The sequence below is a fragment of the Dermacentor variabilis genome, unplaced genomic scaffold (genome assembly GCF_050947875.1).
Source record: "Dermacentor variabilis isolate Ectoservices unplaced genomic scaffold, ASM5094787v1 scaffold_12, whole genome shotgun sequence".
Lineage (NCBI taxonomy): Eukaryota > Metazoa > Arthropoda > Arachnida > Ixodida > Ixodidae > Dermacentor > Dermacentor variabilis.
The window spans coordinates 45,994,528-46,013,085 of NW_027460280.1; the positions used below are offsets into that span (position 1 = coordinate 45,994,528).

General features: G+C 46.5%; 1 long non-coding RNA gene across 1 annotated transcript in view; it reads left to right on the forward strand.

The window, feature by feature from the left end:
- Nucleotides 1-18,558, forward strand: part of LOC142566068 (uncharacterized) — a 39,520-nt gene that overhangs the window by 4,767 nt on the left and 16,195 nt on the right. The window lies entirely within an intron of this gene.

Sequence of the window (18,558 nt, forward strand, 5' to 3'; positions counted from 1 at the left end):
AGCAAATAACATACAACCTGCGAAAACGCCTACTGCATGGCTGACACAAACAGTATAGTCAGATAGGAAAGGAGATAGAGCTACTTCTGTGTTTTCATCGGATTCAATCTTTGTTTCTTGAATAGCAGCAATATCTAATTTTCTATTGCCTAACAAATGTAGAAGCTGTACTTGCCGTCGCTTATTCGTAAGCCACGGACATTTAAAGTGCCAAAATGGAAGGGAAGAGCGCCCGCCATGATTACCTATGTAGGTGCAGCGTTTAAACGCTGCTCCAGAGGTGCACCACTCCCTTCACGATGAGGTGATGCACTATGGACCTCTTGGTGCACGTTAACACAAGGGACATCTGCAGGAGTAGGTGTTCCCCGGAGCGGCTTTGTTAACTTGGACACTTTGGGAATGCGAGCCTGCTTTCCCGAGGGCGATGGATTGTCAGATGGCGCTGGACGCTTCTTAGCAGCCTCGCACATCGATCCAGATTCCACTGACGGAGAGCGATGTTGATTTGGTGGCGATTCTGCCCATGGCACAGTTGGTTCGTCATCAGGCGTCTTAATTAGTCTCATCTTCGCTCGCAGGCTTCTGGCTGAGGCTAATTTCAGCCGATGACGGCCTAATCTGTTCTTGTCGATGAGTCTCAGGGAGTGTTTCGCCAGTTGCATCCACAACTTCGCTCACATCCAATAGATGATCGGTGATGGTATCATCCTCAGCTGGTCTATTTCCACGAAGCTTGTCGGCGTAGGTTCCGATGCATGCATCTGCAGGGTGACCGTAGCTGTGACAGTTACTGCAGCGCGGTGTTCTAAAATGTCGTCGGATATGCCCAACTCTATTGCACCGGAGGCAAAGTGGTGGTCACCCAGGAACCAAGATGAGGCACTGGTGGCCGTATATGCTTAATAGATGTGGCAGATTACTGGCAGAAACCCCATCTTTCAGTGTGAACGCTACGTCTCGATTAGTCATTTGCCAGCCCTCCATGCCATCAGACCGCCACATTTCTCTCGTGATGGACTGCACTGTGCCATATGGCTCTAAGTGCTTCAACAAGCCGTCTCTGTTCGAGGTGTGGGGGAAGCCAAAGAAGCTTCATCTTGATATTTTTGCATTCTGGGTCTATGACAAGGCACTTGAGGCCCGTCACCAGCAACTCGCCTTTTTCGACAAGTTTCTGTTTCATGATGTTGTTGACACATGTGACTAACCACAAATGGCTCATCTGGTATTGTCCAGCGCCGAGGATATCAGTTGCATTTAGCACTGAAAGGAGTGCATCGCGAAAGTCCGAGGCCCGATACAGCTGCCCTGCCAGGTCAGCATGCAGGAAAACTGAATTGAGAACAGTATTTCCAGTCGGTAGACGCCACACCAGGAACCAAACGTGGGCGCATAATTTTCCACATCAAGGACCGAGAAGCAGCTTTAGTTTCACAGAGATAAGTCTCACTCAGTCATGGTAGATGCACTATCGCCCAGCCTGTAACACAAAGAAAATTTTGCTGTCCATATTCAGTAGCATGCTCGGAAGTTCCACAACACCAATTTTCACTTGCGATTGGAATTTAACTCCAAACAGCGTACCGGGTCGGCGGTCCTAAATGAACCGCCGACCCGGTATGCTGTATGGGCTGTTACTACCGATTTGGATAGCCGTTTCTTGTTCTTCACGCGAAGGATATGCAACGTTTTCTTAGTTCAGTGATGCCTTTCAGTCGACACGTCTGTCTATTCGTATATCTTCGTCAGAGAAGCGCAGGCTAGGGCTGTGAGCCTTCGGCGACAGCACATACATACCTGTGTTTATGACACGTCACATCGGCGCTCATCGCTACATTGTGCTGACACTGTAAACATGAAAAAATGGTTTATTTAAGAACACTGATGCGAAAGCTGAAATATGGTGATTTATCCTGGTTAGACTTATTGATCCCTAAGCCTAGACGCGCCGAAAGCGTGCAGACGGACTCGGCGGATACGCTTGGCCTAAGCTTCGGTGGGGACCGATCTCGGCGCCCTTTTCTTGACGATCTTATTCAGTCAACTGTTTCGATGCATTTTGTTTGCGCTTAGGCGGGAAAGCAGTCCACAAGCGATGCAAAAGCGTCCACGGGCGATCGACGATACGGTAGGCATGTCGCCTGCAAAAACAGAGTGCGACTTCGTCGCATAGTTTTGGTTGCTTCCCAGGCAAGATGGCGGCCCTACGCGCAACTCTGCTACCTTTGGTCACGATCCTATCTTCCACCGTGCCTTTGGTCAACGTTACTAGACTAGTCTAGTAACCGTTACTACCTAGTCTAGTAACGTTGCCTTCGGTAGCATATTGGCGGCGAGGAGTCATGGAGTTGCCATCTATCGGAAGCGCCTCGCTGGCGTAGTATGAGGGATCACGCGGCGCGCTCCCCATAGGTTTAGCTGTCAGCGCTCACTGAAAACACCACGCGCGAGCTCCCCCGGACATTTCTGTAAGTACTTTCGAAACGAGAGAAGTTTTTTACTGTCTAAATAATTATCTTGGGCAAACTGAAAGCACAGAATCGTTTACAGACGCTATCTCTTTACCGAATACGCACATGTGAACGCCACTGCGCGCGGTCGCCGCGACGGAGTCACCCGGACCGGCTTCTTGCGTGAAAGGTAGGTAAACGCTGAGGGCAAACTATGTGAAATATGCTCTTATAGTATGGTATAACTAAATGGAGCGTAATAGAATGAAGCCTCAATGCAGCGATAGCACAGATTAGCAGCGACCGACTGCGCGCGTCTGCATGCTTGTCCGCGCACTGTTTCGCTTTCGCCGCGTGCGCGTTTTCGCAACGTGCCATGAGCTTTAGGCCGCAGAATATGAACATTTGACAGTATAAAAGCAACCATAGTTGCGTGGGCACTATATCAGAGCTGTTAAAAAATAATTTCATTGTAGAGCTCTTCGACGCCAACGGGGATTGTGATGTGCCGTCGCGACGATTCAATATTTTTTTTTTTTTTAAATTCTCGGACGTTTCAATATATTATATCTTGAGTTGCGTCGCACTGTATGTTTATCGGTGTTCTCAGCGTGCGATTTCCCGCTGCTTCTTTTTTGTAATCCAGTGTATTAATTCATAACACAAACATGACCATATGCCATGCTTTTTTTTTTAATGCACGTGCTTCTTACCGCTCCCTTTCCGCTCCAGTAAACTTGCCAGTATCTATAGCATCGACAAGTTCATAGACCAAACCGCCATGACATTAGTCGGGCAGCGGACTCGGGCGAGCGTCTCAGTGCGCGCGCTTTCCGAACATCGCAGACCCGGCGCCGTAGCAGAAATCTTCCTCGCGTCTATGCTTGCTGCATACCCGAGTTGTAGCCGATGACTGTTTGCCGGTTTTATGTTTCGCGAGCCAAGCTTCACGCAGCTTCTCGTCCTGCGGCTGCGTGTGAAGGCTGACATCGGGCTTCGTTGCCGGCACTGCGGCACCGCGAGCAGTAGCCTACCATGTTGCGCGCCTTCAAAGGCAGCCACTATACCTATATTGTAGTGCTTTCAAGCGTTGTAAAGGAGACACTCGAAGCGAGAAAAATTGGAGGACGCTTAAGCTTCGCCTTCAAGAGTGGAACGCGACAGCGTTCCCGTCGACCCGCCAAGGGGTGTAAGACAATGGGCTACGGCCATACTACGGCGCAGCAACTACGCGCCCCGCATCGGACGCGGTGAGCGTCGAGCAACGCAGCGTTCGGCGCGACAACGAAATGTGCGCCTGAGCAAGCGACGCACGCCTGAGCCTTAGAAACAGCTCGTTTCTAAGGCAACACCGCGTTCACTAGAGGCGCTTTTGTACCGCTTTGAAGCATCGAACTCGTGGCTCAAGTATGCTGAAGGATTTTTAAAAACAGAACGACATGTTGTGTTTCTTGGGGATTTCAACTGCGTCTGTACAGCTGAAGATAAAACGACGAGCCTCAAAGTACGCGATAGAAGCGCTGAGCTGTTGAACGCGATAGTAATTGAGAGAGAGCTTGAGGACATTGGTTATGCAATGACGCGAGATGGCCAAGCACGGTATACGCACTTTCAAGGTGATTCCCATGCGAGGCTTGATAGCTAGAATATACGTATCGGCGAAGTTTGTACCACTGTGTTCCTCTTATGAAACACAATATCTCAGTTTTAGCGATCATAGTTTGGTCTCGATTACGATTGGCGAAAAACGAAAGAGTGTCAAGTTTAATTGGTTCCTGTGGAAGTTCAATGAAAAATTGCTGCAAGATGAATTGTTTGTCACGAGAGCCAAGGAGTATCTTTCAAATGCCCTGCATACGGAAACCAACTGTTTCATATCAGTGTGGGAGCAGTTTAAATGCGACTTTAAAATTGCTGCCATCGATAGAGCATGCGTATTGCGTCACAAGGAAAGGCAACAAGAGAAACAGTTACACAGTGAACTGGTGTACATGTTAGGGGTAGAACATGAAGTGCCTGGAGCGTTTAAAAAAGAAATACGAGAGGTGAAAGCGAACGAGTTGATCGACGAAGATAAGTACCGCGGCGCAATGATAATTAAGGGCGCGCACTGAAAAGTTGTGGCTGGGCGAAACGCCAACTAAGCGTGTGCTAAGTGAAGAAAAGAAGCATGCTGCAAATAAGGAGATAAATGAAATTCGATATTACAACAAAATTACACGAGAAAGCGAAGAGATAAAACGTGCATTTGTTGTATTCTATACCGAACTTCTCGGAGGAAGAATTTATGACCCCGAGTACTTCAAAGCCCACTTTCTAACTCTTATGCCAAGATTAGAGGACACGGTTAGAGAATCACTGGAATCTGAAATTACCGTGGCCAAAATTGAAGCGGCAATCGATGACTTGGGTAATGGCAAGTCACCTGGGCCAGATGGACTGGGTGCAGGCCCGTATACAATTTTTTTAAGGCAGAAATGGCAGTGGCTTTGTGATCGCTGAATGCTATGAAAAAAAGCAAGCGCCTCTCTCGTTCAGGACAGCGCACGTAGTAATGATCCCCAAAACTGACGATCCTGCAAAATTACTTTCAGTTGAGTCCTACCGTCCCATTAGTTTGACCAATACAAAATATACATGAAAGTGTTAGCTAGGAGGCTCCAAAACGTTATTAAGTCCCTCGTTGGCCCGCATCAAACCTGTGGCATTAAAGGTAGAACAATTTTTACGAACATACACACAGCAAGAAGTATTCTGGAATGTTGTGACGCAATGCATGACCGCGTAGCTATGATTCAGCTAGATTTACATAAAGCGTTCGACAAAGTTGTACATGAAGCTCTGTTTTTATTGCTGGAGCACGTAAATGTTGGATCTGTAATTACTGAAGGTGTTAAAATGGTGTATCATGATTGCACAGCCAAATTAGTGATCAACAAAGAATTAAGTATGTCAATTCCTGTGCGGTCGAGTGTGAAACAAGGATGTGTGTTGTCCCCGCTACTTTTTGCGATATACTTGGAGCCGTTTTGTTTACGTTTGTTTGCAACACCATGTATTCGAGGCTTCACTTTTTTCAGCAGTGAAGGTCTTAGCGTACGCGGACGACATAGCCGTGTTTTGCACTGATGCTAGAAGCGTGCAGGAAGTTGTCAGTGTTGCTAAGGCGTTCTGCACAGCAACTGGTAGCGTGATCAGTTGGCCTAAGTGCCTTGGATTTTGGCATATGGCAACTGGCAGAGCACACCCGAGGTGTACTGTAATATGAATTGGACCGTCTCCCCCGGAAAGTACCTCGGTGTCCCGCTAAATAACTACCTCAATGCTGATGAATATTGGTCTGAGGAAAATAAACGCGTCAAAAATGCTACCGATAAATTGGGTGGCCATAACTTTTCAATGTTCGCAAGAGCTTCCGTTTGTAATATGTTTTTAATTGCAAAAGTGTTCTACGTGTTGCAAGTGATGGCCATGGCAAGAACTTCGGTTCAAAAAATCCACCGAGTGTTTGCGACCTTTATTTGGATCGCAATGGGAGCGCACAAGCCGGTGCAATTTGTTTCACAAGGTGAAAAATGGTGGGCTAGGGCTCTCACACCTGTTTTTCAAGCAGCTGATAAGCAGATTCTTCTTTGTGCGGGATCAAACTGATGTGTTTTTGAGAACTGTGATCCAAGCACGATTGCATGATTATCTATCTGACTTTGTCGTGTCATCTGTTTCTTTCGGAGCTGGACCGCTCAGTCCTTATTTGCGTGAAGTGGTTACTTCTGTACGCCTGCTCAAGCAAGGTTCTCATATGAATACTTGTGTGATGTCACGAAAAAGCGTTTGTATTCTGATATTCTCGATGTATTTTTGCCATTACCGGTTTACCGAGCTGCCTACAGGCTAGGTCCTGAGCGCGATGTGTACTCTGCTAAAGCGCGTTAAAAAAAATGCCAGTGAGACCCTCTGCTAAAACGTTCTTTTTTCAATTACATACCGACACTCTCCCTGTAAAGCCATGGTTACAAAGCAAAGGTCTTTTTGTACCTTGGTCGGTAAACTGCTTAATCTGTAGTAAGCCAGAATCAATTGAGCATATTTTTATTGACTGCCATGACGCCGTATTTCTGTGGGACGTCCTACAAAGAACACTTAAAAAGGAATTGCCGATAAGCCCTTTTGGAATCCGGTTTCTTCCACGTGCAGAAACAGGGGAAGCGCCGAGTGATATGCTAATGCTGCTTTGCATGCACAGCGTATGGAAGACGAGAATGGACATCAGGCATTGTCATATACAGGCTCACTCAGCAAGACACTATTTTGTTGAGAGCATTATATACACTATTTACTAAGGTAATTGCAAATAGAATCAGGAACACCTTAGACTTCGGTCAACCAAAGGACCAGGCAGGATTCCGTAAAGGCTACTCAACAATAGACCATATTCACACTATCAATCAAGTGATAGAGAAATGTGCGGAATATAACAAACCCTTATATATAGCTTTCATTGATTACGAGAAAGCGTTTGATTCAGTCGAAACTTCAGCAGTCATGGAGGCATTACGGAATCAGGGTGTAGAGGAGCCGTGTGTAAAAATACTGAAAGATATCTATAGCGGCTCCACAGCCACCGTAGTCCTCCATAAAGAAAGCAACCAAATCCCAATAAAGAAAGGCGTCAGGCAGGGATATACGATCTCTCCAATGCTTTTCACAGCGTGTTTACAGGAGGTATTCAGAGACCTGGATTGGGAAGAATTAGGGATAAAAGTTAATGGAGAATACCTTAGTAACTTGCGATTCGCTGATGATATTGCCTTGCTTAGTAACTCAGGGGACCAATTGCAATGCATGCTCACTGACCTGGAGAGGCAAAGCAGGAGAGTGGGTCTAAAAATTAATCTGCAGAAAACTAAAGTAATGCTTAAAAGTCTCGGTAGAGAACAGCAATTTACAATAGGCAGCGAGGCACTGGAAGTCGTAAGGGAATACATCTACTTATGGCAGGTAGTGACGGCGGATCCGGATCATGAGACGGAAATAATCAGAAGAATAAGAATGGGCTGGGGTGCGTTTGGCAGGCATTCCCAAATCATGAACAGCAGGTTGCCATTATCCCTCAAGAGAAAAGTATATAATAGCTGTGTCTTACCAGTACTCACCTACGGGGCAGAAACCTGGAGGCTTACGAAAAGGGTTCTACTCAAATTGAGGACGACGCAACGAGTTATGGAAAGAAGAATGATGGGTGTAACGTTAAGGGATAAGAAAAGAGCAGATTGGGTGAGGGAACAAACGCGAGTTAATGACATCTTAGTTGAAATCAAGAAAAAGAAATGGGCATGGGCAGGACATGTAATGAGGAGGGAAGATAACCGATGGTCATTAAGGGTTACGGACTGGATCCCAAGGGAAGGGAAGCGTAGCAGGGGACGGCAGAAAGTTAGGTGGGCGGATGAGATTAAGAAGTTTGCAGGGACGGCATGGCCACAATTAGTACATGACCGGGGTTGTTGGAGGAGCATGGGAGAGGCCTTTGCCCTGCAGTGGGCGCAACCAGGCTGATGATGATGATTATATACACACGCGACTTGTTCAGAGCACTATGTGAACCCCCGGAATGGCTTCCTGTACTAGACCAATTGGCTTCTGTGAAGCCCTTTTAAACACCTTACACTGGCCGAGCTGTGGCTGGTGTTTTTAGAATATGTACATGTCGTGTATTTGATCTTTTTGTTTGCGTTTGTGAAAAGGCAATAAAGAAGAAAGAAAGAAAAAAAAACTCGTGGCTCAGTGGTAACGTCTCCGTCTCACACTCCGGAGACCCTGGTTCGATTCCCACCCAGCCCATCTTGCAAGTTGTTTTTTATTCATGAAGTGCCTGCTGGGATTTATCGCTCACGGCCAACGCCGCCGACACCGGCTTTTGTGCGACACTACGCTATCGCGTTAAAATCTCGCCACTGAATGCGGGCCGCAGCGTACGTACGAGGAAATTTAAACCCTTGTTTTCAGCTCGCTTCGGCGCAGCCGACGCGGCCTCTATGTCCACGTGATCCCTAATAGCACGTCACGGCGATGGTGGCGCCAGATTTTCCAGTGGTGGAGCTCGAGGCCAATACAGTAACTCTATGCGGAGGCTGCTTAGAGCGCCAGCAACAGGTAGAAAGGGGAAGCACGTCCGCTTGTAGCGCCATCTATTGGCGGCCAGAATAAGCAGACACGGCTGATAGGCAAGCGGCCAAGCTGCTGTGGACTGCCTCCCACGTCAAGTGGTTGCGCAACAGGCGGGACCTGCAACGCAGTGTCTGCTGCTATCAAACCGCACTCGGTACGCTCCAACCTACGGACGGACCATGGTCCGTAGGCTGGAGCTCGCCGAGGCCTGCGCGTGCCTTGGGTGTATAAGGAACACCATGGGAACACCCTCTGGCACGCTTCGGCCTCCGCGGCCCCAACCCACGGGCCGCCCTGCTTTCAGCTTTGATCCCCCCGCTACCCCTTCGGTGCCCTGGAGATCCTGCGCCGCCTGCTTCATTATAACCTCAGGTGCTCTCCTGAGACATCCGTTTGCCGGTTACCTGTGCCCTCCTGGAGCAGTGCTTGTAAAAAATCCAATCTATCGTCGCAACGGCAAAAGCGACCCGCCACTTATACAACACCAGTCAGAACATTGTCCCTTCAGACACAGCGATCACCAAGGGGCGTCCGCGCCCACTGCCTCACCCTGCAGTGCCTCACCCTGTATCAGCCTGCAGTGTCGCAGCTGCTCGGGCAGACAGCGACACTACAGTGTTCTAGAAGGAGGTAGTGCGCTCACATGGTGGCGGCGCTTGACGCACTTCGTGTCCGGTTCGCAGCGTCACCCGAAACTCGCTGCCATGTCGGAGTAGAACGGGTACCGCGCATTGCTGCAGTTCCCGAAAGAAATGCAACACTCACGATGTGCAATGCGCGATACTTTTTCTGGTGCGTCTTATCAGTGTACAGAGAAAAGAATTACCGCTGCTGTGGCTGATCTACGGAGCGTAGGCGATGTCTTATTGTACCGGAAGCGCGGATGAACGCGCCTGGCTATTAACGCATATACAGGGCGCGAAGCAACGGACGATCCTCTTTTATTTCCTGCTATTAAAATGTGCAATGTGGTTTCGCTAATGCAGCAGTCATATTGGACAGAATTTTAGCATTGCCTTTTTTTTTTTCGTAAGCACTGGCCTGCAGCGGGAATGCGCGCTACAAAGCAAATTTTTTTCCACGACACTTAACATTAGATAATCGCTTTTTCGAGTGTTAAGCTCATGATTTATATGCACGACATCGTTAGCACTGTTAAAACGACACAGCATATAGAAAGGAAATATAAAATCCAGGTACATTTATGCAATGTTTATTTACAAAGAAACGAGGAAGGAATGTGGACCAGAAAAATCAGGCTCAAGAAGGCTGAACGTTTATAAGTGGAGATGTTTACAAATTGATATAAACATGCACCTGCAGACTCGCCTCAGGAAGTTTTCGCGATCTTCCTGTGCATGACTGTTTTCCTTCTCTCGTGTTTTTCCGAGTTAATGCCCTTTGTAAAAAAATGGGAACCGCGTTGTAATATAAAAGCTTATTACATTCTTGGTGAGTTCGGCTGAATGCTCACTGCAACCAATTTTGTGCGAGCACTTTGCTTTCACCAGACAAAGCACATCCAAGATGCTATCAGCATGTAGTTGTTTTTTGCTGAAGCATTCAGCAAACATGTCTTCAAGCATTTTTACAAACGAAAAAAAGTGTTCCACGTGGGTAGAGAAGCCCGTCTCTATTCCTGTGCAGTGTCAACGCAGCAAGCCCAAGATTCTCATCTTCGGACGACACGGTTAGCGCATTCATGCAATCCTGGCAGTTGGTTTTCATTACGCACTTTCGTGCGACATATCCAGACACATAGTAAGTTATCCGAGAGTCGCTCCTCTCTATGTGCTGGTCGTGATCGACCGAAGACAACACTACTTCAGTGCCTGGTAAATTCCCCGAAACAATATGAGCATCTACCTGGTCCCACAAGTTGTTGCTGGGAGAGCAACTTGCGCTGCTCTGCTGTGTGTTTAGCAAGGCAGCTACCACACATGGATCCGCATTACCATATCTCACGGTTTTCACTAAACTGTAAAAAGACATGCAGTTCATCGTAATGAGAAATTGGGTGAACAAAGACGCCTTTGGTGCATCCTTCGCACGACTGTATCCAGTCCGGCACCCGGGCGCGAAACAGTAATTTCGACGGCAGCCAGGCATTCTCACACACACATACTGCACATTGAGCCAAGCACCAAGCACAGCACAGGCACAGAGATTGCCACGCATACAACGCCGGCGGTATTTGCAGTCGAGCGCCGACAACGCCGAACCAACCGAGCTGTACCGAGCGCACCACCGCAACCGCAACACGAGGCAAGAGAAGTTTTTCAGGTGAAACATGCGTCAGCGCCCCTGGCGGGCATGCGGGAAGTCGACGCTGAGTGCTCCGCGGCGGAGCGGCGCAGGGATACGACAGTGAGCCCACTGCCCCCTTCTAGAACACTATAGCGACACTGCAGGCTGAGGCTACGAAAGACAGGTGGCGACACACCTTATAGTTGCCGCACAAACTCGCCGAAACGTCATTTACTTTGATGGCGTCTCTGCTTCGTGCCTAGCAATTTCTTTTTATCGGCAAAGATAATTTCTATCAGTGCTGGTGTGTGTACCCCTTCTTGTCCGTCTTTTTGTGCTGTTTTACCTGTCGAGTATGTACCGACGATATTATCAATTGACTGCGAGGAAAGGAATCAAGGCAATTGTTGGACATTAATATAAACAACAGTGTTAAAGAAAAATTATTGCCTATGTACTGAGACCGGGAATCGCGGAGACTGGGAAGTCTACCAATGTAATCTTCGTGGCTTGTCTGGCAATCTTCAACATACCAGCAGGCGAAATTAAGTAGAAGCTAATAGTCTAATTCGAATGGTATTTGCTATTTCGATCGTATTCAACTTCAGAATTCACTACTAAGAATAATTGAATAGCTGTTCCCGTTAAAATGTAACGCATAGCTGCACTTTTGAAGTCTCGAAGGTGAGGGGCCAATGCAATGCCAACGAAACCCTCCTTACCTCAGTAAGGAAGCCTTCATTGCTGTGACGGCCACCTTATGTCACTCTGAAAGCTACCTAACCGAGGGGCCCTCGGTGAAGGCTTCTTTGATGCTTCCTCAGTTTAAGGTTGCTCCGCAGCTACCCTCATGCGTCCTTACACTGTTCCTGGCCCTGAATGAATGCTTCACCTCAGTGCTGGAGCACGTGATGTTAGCCTGCGCATGCGTGCTGTCGCCCGCCTGCGGAGAAGTGCGAGCCAGGAGTTGGCATTTGCTTCAGTCAGACGTTCGGCATGAGTGGCGTCTCGCAATGCCAGCATGCTAGTGTTGCTGGAACATATCAAGTTTTGCGCTCGACTGCGGCGATTTCTCACGTTGAGTAAAAACTGGAAGAAAATGGCCACGCGTCTCCATATTAGGAATTCAGTTTAAGGATTATGTGACCATCCAACTTTCTTTTTTTGAATAAAGGTGTTTGGTGTAAAGCTTACGAGACATGCTCTCGAACCCAGACGTATGGTGACCGTTCCTTACGTGAGGACGGGCAAAGGGGGCTTTCAGAGTACGCTTGCTTTCTCCATCGGTCTTTTGCTGTGAGTAGGCCTCACGTAAGGTTGGGAAGAGGTCAAAGGAAAGGAACTTTTCATTGTTTGGGCCTTATTCCAAATGATTCTGCTGCTTAAGAGTCGTGGCTGTTGGGAAGAGGCGCACCAGATCCTGAGAGAATTAACGCACGGGTGCCAATCAGTTCTGCTGAACAAGTTCCTAGCTGTCATAGAATATAAATGCCCTGTTTTGGGGCGGCCTGTAAATCTGATAACTTGATTCAGGCAAGGAGGAGGAGGAGGAAATAACTTTATTGAGTCCTGAGGAACCCCTCCTCATCCACTCTTGGTTTAGTGGTCGGCAGGGGTCGCGGGCCGCACCCACGTTGGGACGGGAAGCCCGTGAACCTCTGCCCTTTCGTGAGCCCTCCGGACGGCCCGGAGCTGGATCTGCTGGTCGTTGCTTTGCAGGGCGTCCACCCAGTCTTCTTTACTGAACACGGTGCTGCTTAACGTGAAGCATTGCCAGAGCGTGTGCGCTAGCGAGCAGTACGATTCGCCACAATCTGGACATTGCGGTTCTACCTCAGATGAATAAAGGCTAAGTCTGCCTCGAGGGGAACGACCCTGTCTGAGGCATTTTGACAGTCTCACCATGTCTGGAACCTACTAAAACTGGGTGCTCAATGCGGTACCACACTTCTTAAAAGAACACAGCAGGTCTACAAATATCTCTATGTACATGTGAGGCATGCCGTTCCTCTAATTGCTTCATTATTGTCCTTATGATAGAGCACCGGATAACTGAAAGCAGCCATTTATAATACAGAAGCTGCCTAGTTGAGCAGACAGACGTACAGTTGGGAACGACATTGCATTAGGTATGAAATACAAGATAAACGTAACAAGTCCTTTTTGTCAGAAATCGGACTCGAGAATAATTTTTTTTTTTTCGTTTACACCCCTAGAAAAAAGCCGAAGGACACAGCTACTTTCTTCTTTCTTTTTAATTAAACAAATTCTGGTGTTTTACATTTGGCAATATGATTATGAGGTACCCTGTTCAGTTCTCACCACATGGGGTTCTTTAACATGCACCGAAACAGAAGTACAGGACTGTTTTTCGTTTTTGTTCCCATCGAATTCTGCGACCTGGTTTGAACATGCACTGCTAAACTCGAGCTTACAACGCCATATCCACTACGCAGCCACTAATTAGGCTACCGCGCCACTTTTTTCTTTTCTGTTAAGCATGGACTGGACAAAAAACTTTACATGGCTTACGGGCCAAGAATTAGCGTATGTAATGGCTGCCTAAAATTGTTTTCAGTGCCCGAGGTCCGACAAGAGTAAAAGAACCCGTACCAATTACTCCGCATTCTGTTACGCGAAAATGACGGAAACATGAATAAAATGTTGCACTGCAGTTTTTTTTTCCCGAGTACAGGGTACCAGATGTGGCAGTTATGTTTTATTTGTTTGAAGCGGCAAGCAGGAAGTTTACAAATGTTTTTCCGCCTGCGTTTTGCAAGACCTACTGATGGAAAACTATGCGTAAAACCCCACTCAAGAGATACATGCTGCTTAAAGAACAAGAAAATTATTTGTACTCCAAAGGGAACCGTACACTAATGTAGAATGAAAGCCGACACTGCATCCACAATGCACACGCAATCACCAAGCGGAATTTAAAAAAATGAAATAAAGAAAAGAAAGAAAGGCATCCATTTCGAAGGCATAAATACATGTCATATACAATTATAAACACCGTTTGTGCGGTCGAGACGCATATACCAGCGCGCAAAGTAGTATGAATGACCTTTCCGAAAGTATCGCCAACAGTTTCCAACGGCGTGACCCTTGATGCGGTCCAATCCACTCCAATCACAGCGCCGCCACAGTATTTTTCGTCATTGCATGCCTCACTGCAAAGCATGCGCCGCCCCAGCCGCTTGTCCCACTCAACCGTATTCTGGTACACTCTAGATATGGTCCCTAGAATATTGGGTAGTCTGCCGTCAGCCGACGGGAGCAAGGACTGTTTTCAAATGATGGTGGCGGTGGCCCTGCCAACAGTCTTCATTCTTATAGATAGAATATTTTGGAACCATATAAATTTATTAGGCAGGAAGTCAACAATAATACAACACCATATCCTAGATCAAGCTGGAAAGAAACTTGAACAGGAAGTGGCATTAAATTACATCCAAAAAATAACAGCCGAATCTTCCCAAGGCAATGAAGAGATTGTATTTTAAGGGAAAAAAAAAAAAAAGAGCATGAAAGAGACCCAGGTGGAAAAGGAGCTGGTGCTGACAAATTTCAACTGGAAGAAAGCCGAAGAGAAAATTCCTAAGCACACAGCCACAGGGCTAGACGAGGTTCGCGCTTGGCTGATTAATGGGCTAGGGCCAATAAGTAAGGAAGCTCTGGTGAACGCAGTGGAAAAAACTATAAAACATAGACGAATACCAGACAGTTGGCGATGAAGTAGAATGAATTTAATTTATAAAGGTAAGGGGGAGAAAGATATCAGTCACTCGTTAACCATCACATCGGTAATATACAGGCTAGCAATGCACGCAATCAAATTCAAGCTGCAAGCATGGGCAGAGAATAATGGCATTTTGGGAGAACTTCAGAATGGCTTCAGAATAGGTAGGCGTTTGGATGATAACTTATTTGTTCTTACTCAGTGCATTGTAATATCAAGAGTAGAAAGCAGACCGTTATATGTGGCCTTTTTAGACATTACAGGAGCCTATGACAACGTAGACCACAACATTTTGGGGGATATTCTGGAAGGAGAAGGTTTAGGTGATGATTGTCTACAGCTTTTGAGAGAGATTTACCTAGAAAATACTGTTTGCGTTGAATGGCAAGGATGAGGAGAGAGGAGAAAGTTGATATCAACAAGGGACTCGGGCAGGGGTGCCCTTTATTCCCATTGTTATGATGTACATGGCAAAGATAGAGAGGGTGCTAGACGGAAGCAATATCAGGTTTAATCTCTCATACAAACAGGCGGGTACAGTAGTAAAGCAGCAGCTTCCAGGTTTATTTTATGCAGACGACATTGTGTTGCCAGCTAACAAGCAAAGTGATTTGCAACGTCTGGCTAATATCTGTGGACAGAAAGGCAACAATTTACGTTTGAAATTTAGTGTTTGAAAATCAGGTTTTATGGCATTCAATGAAAACAGTGAACAGACAGTGGCAATACAGGGCCAGGAAATACCTCGGGTAACAGAATATAAATACATTAGTATATGGATAAACGAAGGCAATAGATATATGGAAACACAGGAAAAAACAATAACAGTGAAGGGAAAGAGGAATTGCAGCCATAATGAAGCGCAGAGTGCTATGGGGCACAATAGGTACGAGGTGCTCCGGGGTATGTGGAAAGGTGTAATGGTTCCAGGACTAGCGTTTGGAAATGGGGTTGTTTGCTTTAAATCAGGGCTACAATCAGGACTCGATGGGAACCAAAGGTCAGTGGGACGCCTCGCATTGGGAGCTCATGGGAAGACTACAAATGAAGCTGTGCAGGGTGATATGGGCTGGACTAGTTTTGAAGTCAGGGAAGCTCGCAGTAAAATTGATTATGAAGAACGACTGAGGAACGACTGAGGAATATGGAAGAAAGTAAATGGGCTGGGAGAGTGTTGAAGTATCTGTACAGGAAAAACACTGATTCACAGTGGAGGAAAAGAACTAGGAAGCTTACCAGCAAGTATACGGCCTGTAGGGTGGGCAACACAGCAACAAAGAGCGTCAAGTGGAAAGTCAAACATGCTGAAATAATCTCATGGGTGGCGGCAATGGAAAAGAAGCCTGCCATGAGTAACTACTTAAGAGGAAAAAGCGAAATCAGGAAAGAAACAATTTATGATAACTCAAAGGGAAGCTCATTACTTTTCAAAGCGAGATCGGGATGCCTTAGAACACACACCTATAAAGCGAGATATAAGAAGGAACAAGAAGCATGTGCTTGCTGCGGTAAAGCTAGGGAAACTATGGAGCATGTTTTATTAGAATGTGGAGACGTCTACCCAGCGGGCGATTTAGGCACCACTGGCCTCCTTGAAGCCCTTGGGTTCAGCGGGGGCAGTGGAAAAGTAAACATGTCCGCAATAGGCATTAGTAAGAGGCGATTGCAGGATTGGTGGGCGAAAAGTAGGGAAACGACAAAAAACGGAGACGTACAAAGGCACAGTTAGCAATAGGATATCAGAAAATTTGGGTGTGGGAGTTTATAGTGTTTATTTTTTTATTTTTTATTGTTTAACTTAGGTAGGACATTAGGCAGTATAATAGCAAGAGCTTGGTGGTCCAACCCACCGCCCTGTTCCAAAGGAGACACTCATAACATTCATCCATGGTACAGCGTGGCGCTTGGCCACCCGACAGTGTGTCGGCGAAGTGCACGTGTTCGGCGTACAGTTTAGCCGTTTAGCTTTTTTTAATGCTTTTCTGCCGCTGTGTACTTGTGCCACATTAGCGCAGTATTTGTTACGAGTTTGACAAGAGGTTTTAGCTGCATAAAGTGGTATTCGTTCGTGAAGACCTTTTTTTTGTTGAGCCGTAGGAAGCACGCCTGTGGAGTGGGGATTCGATTAAGAACACAAAGCGATTGCGCAGCCTGGAATAGCTTGAACACTGAATTTATTTATAATACTGCTGCCCATTGGCAGCCAAGGCTGCAGTGGTTAAAAGTGAAACAATTAACTTGATGGGGCCCTTAGTTATCCCAATGTGAAAGCATTGCGACCACCTCACGATGCCTATGCACTTTCAGTCGTCTTGACTTCACATTAACACCAAAGGTTGCGGTTTGGACAAAGGTCAAGGGTTCTATTCCCAACAAAGGCCATGGGTTCGAGTGCCTTAACTGTACTTTAATTAACTTTGCCCTAATTAACACCAAAGGTCATGAGTTCAAATGCCTTAATGAACTCAATCTTAAATGACTGTACTTTAATTAATTTCACCTTAACACCAATGGCCGTGGGTCTGACTCCTACCAATGGTGTGGCTTCGAGTGCCGCAACTCTAGCTTCATTAAACCTGCCTACTTAATTCACTCTGCCTTAGCTGACTCTGCCTTAATTGACATAGCCTGGATTAACTTTGAATTAATTGATGTCACCAACTGCCTCGATTGGCTCACTTGATTTTATGGACCATAGGGGTCACACCAATGCCGACAATGCCGGAATAACCGACATGAGGTACAGGTGTGCGATGTGGCATAATTAAAATTTAATTATGGTGTTTTGCGTGCCAAAACCACTTTCTGATTATGAGGCATGCCGTATGAAGGACTCCGGAAATTTTGACCACCTGTGGTTCTTTAACGTGCTCCTAAACCTAAGAACACGTGTGTTTTCGCATTTTGCCCCCATCGAAATGCGGCCACCATGGCCGGGATTCGATACCACGACCTTGTGCTCAGTAGCCCAACACCATAGCCACTGAGAAACCACGGCGGGTGCGATGTGGCATAGTAGAGGGCAAAAATAAAATTAAACCCAAGCTCGTTCAAACCATATACAAGACAAGAAGAAAGCACTTAGTAATTCTAGTTAAGGCTGAGCAAGAATGAGAACAAATATCAACACATAATAATAGATCAAATTGCAAACGGCAAAAGTAAACAAAACATTAAAAAAATTCATTTCTGAAGCGTGCGCCGCTAATGTGATGCAAGGAAATGACGCAACATGCAAAGTTGATATCGCACATTGTCAAGGAGAGCACCCGAATATGTTGCGACAATAGATAAAATTGTGGAAGCATGTTCCACTGCGTGATAATTCCAAGCAAGTAATCAAGCACACAGTCAAAACAAAATATAAAGGTAAGAATGAAGAATGTTTAGAAAGCAGTGTAAACAAATTATAGCACACAACATCCGGTGAAATGGCAAGAGGTTCGTGAATAAGAAAAGACATTAGAGAAGAAGAAAATACAATTACAAGGTCCCCGATCTGATGCAATTGGTGAAATGCAATCATTTTCATCTTCTCATTTTCAAATGTTCTAGCATTTCTTTCTTTGCTGCCTTTTCATCATTGAGAGACTTCGTGAAAAACCGGAAACGCAGAAGATGTAAACCCACCCGCACCAACCTGCCGCAGTGCATGCAGGCAGCCAAGCAGATGACAGCAAAGAGCGTAGCAGTAGGATTGCTCTGCGCTTTCATTCAAAAAGCGTCCCGCCCGCTCCATACGGAGTGGCGTGCAGACGGCAGACTAGCGAATATTCTAGGGACCATAATAAAGGGACTTTAGGCCCGCTATCGCCAGTCTGTTATGGATGTGCTTGTTTGTTTAGTTTGCGTCCCAGACAGCGCTCTGCTGGCTCCAAGAAGCCGTTCTCGTGATGTTATGGATAGGCCGCGTCAAATGGCACCAACGGTGCCCTCGCAGTTCGAATG